This window comes from Fistularia commersonii, chromosome 18, assembly GCF_037954325.1.
Source record: "Fistularia commersonii isolate RoL2024-O1a breed Wild chromosome 18, RoL_Fcom_v1.0, whole genome shotgun sequence".
In the NCBI taxonomy this organism is placed as follows: domain Eukaryota; kingdom Metazoa; phylum Chordata; class Actinopteri; order Syngnathiformes; family Fistulariidae; genus Fistularia; species Fistularia commersonii.
The window spans coordinates 6,305,879-6,312,500 of record NC_141301.1 but is presented as its reverse complement, the minus strand read 5'-3'; positions in this window follow the sequence as shown (position 1 = coordinate 6,312,500).

The following is a 6,622-nucleotide window of genomic DNA, read 5'->3' as shown; positions in this document are numbered from 1 at the left end:
CTGCACCATTTATGTCAATATCATTGGGATCCTGCAACATATTAGAAAGATATAGCCATATGGTTAAAAAGAGTGATCTCACTGAGTTGAAGCTTTTTTGATTGAGAGTGTAAATAACTAAAGATTACTTTCTAGCAGCTTGCTGGCGCTGAAATATGTTGAAAAGGACATGATTCTGCACCATGTACGTCAATATCATTGTGATCCTGCAACATATTCAAAAGATATAGCCATATGGTCAAAAAAGGGTTATCTCACTGAGTTGAAGCGTTTTTGATATAGAGTGTAAATAACTAAAGATTCCTTTCTTGCAGTTTGCTGGTGCTGAAATATTTTGAAAAGAACATGATTCTGCACCATTTATGTCAATATCATTGTGATCCTGCAACATATTAGAAAGATATAGCCATATGGTCAAAAAAGTGTTATCTCACTGAGTTGAAGCTGTTTTGATTTAGAATGTGAATAACTAAAGATTCCTTTCTAGCAGCTTGCTGGTGCTGAAACATGTTGTAAAGGACATGATTCTGCACCATATATGTCAATATCATTGTGATCCTGCAACATATTCAAAAGATATAGCCATATGGTCAAAAAAGTGCTTATCTCACTGAGTTGAAGCATATTTGATTCAGATTGTACATAACTAATAATTACTTTCTCGCAGCTTGCTGGTGCTGAAATATGTTGAAAAGTACATGATTCTTCATTATATTTGTCAATATCATTGTGATCCTGCAACATATTCAAAACATATAGCCAAATGGTCAAAAAAGTGTTATCTCACTGAGTTGAAGCGTTTTTGATTTAGAGTGTAAATAACTAAAGATTCCTTTCTAGCAGCTTGCTGGTGCTGAATATGTGTAAATGGACATGATTCTGCACAATATATGTCAATATCATTGTGATCCTGCAACATATTCAAAAGATATAGCCAAAAGACCAAAAAGTGCTTTTCTTACTTGAGTTGAAGCTTTTTTGATTTAGAGTGTAAATAATTAAAGATTCCTTTCTAGCAGCTTGCTGGTGCTGAATATGTTGAAAAGGACATGATTCTGCATAATATATGTCAATATCATTGTTATCCTGCAACATATTCAAAAGATATAGCCATATGGTCAAAAAAGCGTTATCTCACTGAATTGAAGCTTTTTTGATTTAGAGTGTAAATAACTAAAGATTACTTTCTCGCAGCTTGCTGGTGCTGAAACATGTTGTAAAGGACATGATTCTGCACCATTTATGTCTATATCATTGTGATCCTGCAACATATTAGAAAGATATTGCCATATGGTCAAAAAAGTGTTATCTCACTGAGTTGAAGCTTTTTTGATTTAGAGTGTAAATAATTAAAGATTCCTCTCTAGCAGCTTGCTGCTGCTGAATATGTTGAAAAGGACATGATTCTGCATAATATATGTCAAAATCATTGTGATCTTGCAACTTATTCAAAAGATATAGCCATATTGTAAAAAAAGGGTTATCTCACTGAGTTAAAGCTTTTTTGATTTAGAGTGTAAATAACGAAAGATTTCTTTCTAGCAGATTGATGGGGCTGAATATGTTGAAAAGGACATGATTCTGCATTATATATGTCAATATCATTGTGATCCTGCAACATATTCAAAAGATATAGCCATATGGTCAAAAAGTTCTTATCTGACTGAGTTGAAGCGTTTTTAATAAAGAGTGAAAATAACTAAAGATTCCTTTTTAGCAGCTTGCTGGTGCTGATATATGTTGAAAAGGACATAATTCTGCATAATATATGTCAAAATCATTTTAATCCGGCAACTTATTGAAATGATATAGCCGAATGGTCAAAAAAGTCTTATCTCACTGAGTTGAAGCGTTTTTGATTTAGAGTGTAAATAACTAAAGATTCCTTTCTTGCATTTATCTGGTGCTGAAATATTTTGAAAAGGACATGATTCTGCACAATATATGTCAAAATCATTATAATCTGGCAACTTATTGAAAAGATATAGCCATATGGTCAAAAAAGTTTTATCTCACTGAGTTGAAGCGTTTTTGATTTAGAGTGTAAATAACTAAGTATTCCTTTCTCGCAGCTTGCTGGTGCTGAAACATGTTGTAAAGGACATGATTCTGCACCATTTGTGTCAATATCATTGTGATCCTGACACATATTCAAAAGATGTAGCCATATGGTCAAAAAAGTCTTATCTCACTGAGTTGAAGCGTTTTTGATTTAGAGTGTAAATAACTAAAGATTACTGTCTAGCAGCTTGCTGGCGCTGAAATATGTTGAAAAGGACATGATTCTGCACCATATATGTCAATATCATTGTGATCCTGCAACACATTCAAAAGATATAGCCATATGGTCAAAAAGTGCTTATCTCACTGAGTTGAAGCGTTTTTGATTTAGAGTGTAAATAACTAAAGATTCCTTTCTAGCAGATTGATGGGGCTGAATATGTTGAAAAGGACATGATTCTGCGTTATATATGTCAATATCATTGTGATCCTGCAACATATTCAAAAGATATAGCCATATGGTCAAAAAGTCCTTATATCACTGAGTTGAAGCGTTTTTGATTGATAGTGTATATAACTAAAGATTAATTTCTAGCAGCTTGCTGGTGCTGAATATGTGTAAAAGGACATGATTCTGCATAATAAATGTCAATATCATTGTGATCCAGCAACATATTCAAAAGATATAGCCATATGGTCAAAAAAGTGTTATCTCACTGAGTTGAAGTCTTTTTGATTGAGAGTGTAAATAACTAAAGATTCCTTTCTCGCAGCTTGCCGGTGCTGAAACATGTTGTAAAGGACATGATTCTGCACCATTTATGTCAATATCATTGTGATCCTGCAACATATTCAAAAGATATAGGCATATGGTTAAAAAGACTGATCTCACTGAGTTGAAGCGTTTTTGATTGAGAGTGTAAATAACTAAAGATTCCTTTCTCGCAGCTTGCTGGTGCTGAAATATATTGAAAAGAACATGATTCTGCACCATATATGTCAATATCATTGTGATCCGGCAACTTATTGAAAAGATATAGCCATATGGTCAAAAAAGTGTTATCTCACTGAGTTGAAGCGTTTTTGATTGAGAGTGTAAATAACTAAAGATTCCTTTCTTGTAGCTTGCTGGTGCAGAAATATGTTGAAAAGGACATGAGTCTGCACCATATATGTCAATATCATTGTGATCCTGCAACATATTCCAGAGATATAGCAATATGGTCAAAAAAGTGCATATCTCACTGAGTTGAAGCGTTTTTGATTTAGAGTGTAAATAACTAAAGATTCCTTTAAGGCAGTTTGCTGGTGCTGAAATATTTTGAAAAGGACATGATTCTGCACAATATATGTCATAATTATTATAATCTGGAAACTTATTGAAAAGAAATAGCCATATGGTCAAAAAAGTGTTATCTCACTGAGTTGAAGCGTTTTTGATTTAGAGTGTAAATAATTAAAGATTACTTTCTAGCAGCTTGCTGGCGCTGAAATATGTTGAAAAGGACATGATTCTGCACCATGTATGTCAATATCATTGTGATCCTGCAACATATTCAAAAGATATAGCCATATGGTCAAAAAAGGGTTATCTCACTGAGTTGAAGCGTTTTTGATATAGAGTGTAAATAACTAAAGATTCCTTTCTTGCAGTTTGCTGGTGCTGACATATTTTGAAAAGAACATGATTCTGCACCATTTATGTCAATATCATTGTGATCCTGCAACATATTAGAAAGATATAGCCAAATGGTCAAAAAAGTGTTATCTCACTGAGTTGAAGCGTTTTTGATTTAGAGTGTAAATAACTAAAGATTCCTTTCTAGCAGCTTGCTGGTGCTGAATATGTGTAAATGGACATGATTCTGCACAATATATGTCAATATCATTGTGATCCTGCAACATATTCAAAAGATATAGCCAAAAGACCAAAAAGTGCTTTTCTTACTTGAGTTGAAGCGTTTTTGATTTAGAGTGTAAATAAATAATAATTCCTGTCTAGCAGCTTGCTGGTGCTGAATATGTTGAAAAGAACATGATTCTGCACAATATATGTCAAAATCATTGTAATCCGGCAACTTATTGAAAAGATATAGCCATATGGTCAAAAAAGTGTTATTTCACTGAGTTGAAGCTTTTTTGATTTAGAGTGTAAATAATTAAAGATTCCTTTCTAGCAGCTTGCTGGTGCTGAATATGTTGAAAAGGACATGATTCTGCATTATATATGTCAATATCATTGTTATCCTGCAACATATTCAAAAGATATAGCCATATGGTCAAAAAAGCGTTATCTCACTGAATTGAAGCTTTTTTGATTTAGAGTGTAAATAACTAAAGATTACTTTCTCGCAGCTTGCTGGTGCTGAAACATGTTGTAAAGGACATGATTCTGCACCATTTATGTCAATATCATTGTGATCCTGCAACATATTAGAAAGATATCGCCATATGGTCAAAAAAGTGTTATATTACTGAGTTGAAGCTATTTTGATTGAGAGTGTAAATAACTAAAGATTCCTTTCTAGCAGCTTGCTGGTGCTGATATATGTTGAAAAGAACATGATTCTGCACCATATATGTCAATATCATTGTGATCCTGCAACATATTCAAAAGATATAGCCAAATGGTCAAAAAAGTCTTATCTCACTGAGTTGAAGCGTTTTTGATTTAGAGTGTAAATAACTAAAGATTCCTTTCTAGCAGCTTGCTGGTGCTGAATATGTTGAAAACGACATGATTCTGCACCATTCATGTCAAAATCATTGTGATCCTGCAACTTATTCAAAAGATATAGCCATATTGTAAAAAAAGGGTTATCTCACTGAGTTAAAGCTTTTTTGATTTAGAGTGTAAATAACTAAAGATTCCTTTCTAGCAGATTGATGGGGCTGAATATGTTGAAAAGGACATGATTCTGCATTATATATGTCAATATCATTGTGATCCTGCAACATATTCAAAAGATATAGCCATATGGTCAAAAAGTTCTTATCTGACTGAGTTGAAGCGTCTTTAATAAAGAGTGAAAATAACTAAAGATTCCTTTTTAGCAGCTTGCTGGTGCTGATATATGTTGAAAAGGACATAATTCTGCATAATATATGTCAAAATCATTTTAATCCGGCAACTTATTGAAATGATATAGCCAAATGGTCAAAAAAGTCTTATCTCACTGAGTTGAAGCGTTTTTGATTTAGAGTGTAAATAACTAAAGATTCCTTTCTTGCATTTATCTGGTGCTGAAATATTTTGAAAAGGACATGATTCTGCACAATATATGTCAAAATCATTATAATCTGGCAACTTATTGAAAAGATATAGCTATATAGTCAAAAAAGTTTTATCTCACTGAGTTGAAGCTATTTTGATTTAGAGAGTAAATAACTAAAGATTCCTTTCTCGCAGCTTGCTGGTGCTGAAACATGTTGTAAAGGACATGATTCTGCACCATTTGTGTCAATATCATTGTGATCCTGACACATATTCAAAAGATATAGCCATATGGTCAAAAAAGTCTTATCTCACTGAGTTGAAGCGTTTTTGATTTAGAGTGTAAATAACTAAAGATTACTGTCTAGCAGCTTGCTGGCGCTGAAATATGTTGAAAAGGACAAGATTCTGCACCATATAAGTCAATATCATTGTGATCCTGCAACACATTCAAAAGATATAGCCATATGGTCAAAAAGTGCTTATCTCACTGAGTTGAGGCGTTTTTGATTTAGAGTGTAAATCACTAAAGATTCGTTTCTTGTTGATTGCTGGTGCAGAAATATGTAGTAAAGGACATGATTAAGCACAGTATATGTCAATATCATTGTGATCCTGCAACATATTCAAAAGATATAGCCATATGGTCAAAAAGTCCTTATATCACTGAGTTGAAGCGTTTTTGATTGATAGTGTAAATAACTAAAGATTAATTTCTAGCAGCTTGCTGGTGCTGAATATGTTTAAAAGGACATGATTCTGCATAATAAATGTCAATATCATTGTGATCCTGCAACATATTCAAAAGATATAGCCATATGGTCAAAAAAGTGTTATCTCACTGAGTTGAAGTCTTTTTGATTTAGAGTGTAAATAACTAAAGATTCCTTTCTCGCAGCTTGCCGGTGCTGAAACATGTTGTAAAGGACATGATTCTGCACCATTTATGTCAATATCATTGTGATCCTGCAACATATTCAAAAGATATAGGCATATGGTTAAAAAGACTGATCTCACTGAGTTGAAGCGTTTTTGATTGAGAGTGTAAATAACTAAAGATTCATTTCTTGTAGCTTGCTGGTGCTGAAATATGTTGTAAAGGAATTGATTCAGCACAATAAATGTCAAAATCATTTTAATCCGGGCACTTATTGAAAAGATATAGCCATATGGTCAAAAAAGGGTTATCTCATTGAGTTGAAGCTTTTTTGATTTAGATTGTAAATAACTAAAGATTACTTTCTAGCAGCTTGCTGGCGCTGAAATATGTTGAAAAGGACATGAGTCTGCACCATATATGTCAATATCATTTTGATCCTGCAACACATTCAAAAGATATAGCCATATGGTCAAAAAAGTCTTATCTCACTGAGTTGAAGCGTTTTTGATTTAGAGTGTAAATAACTA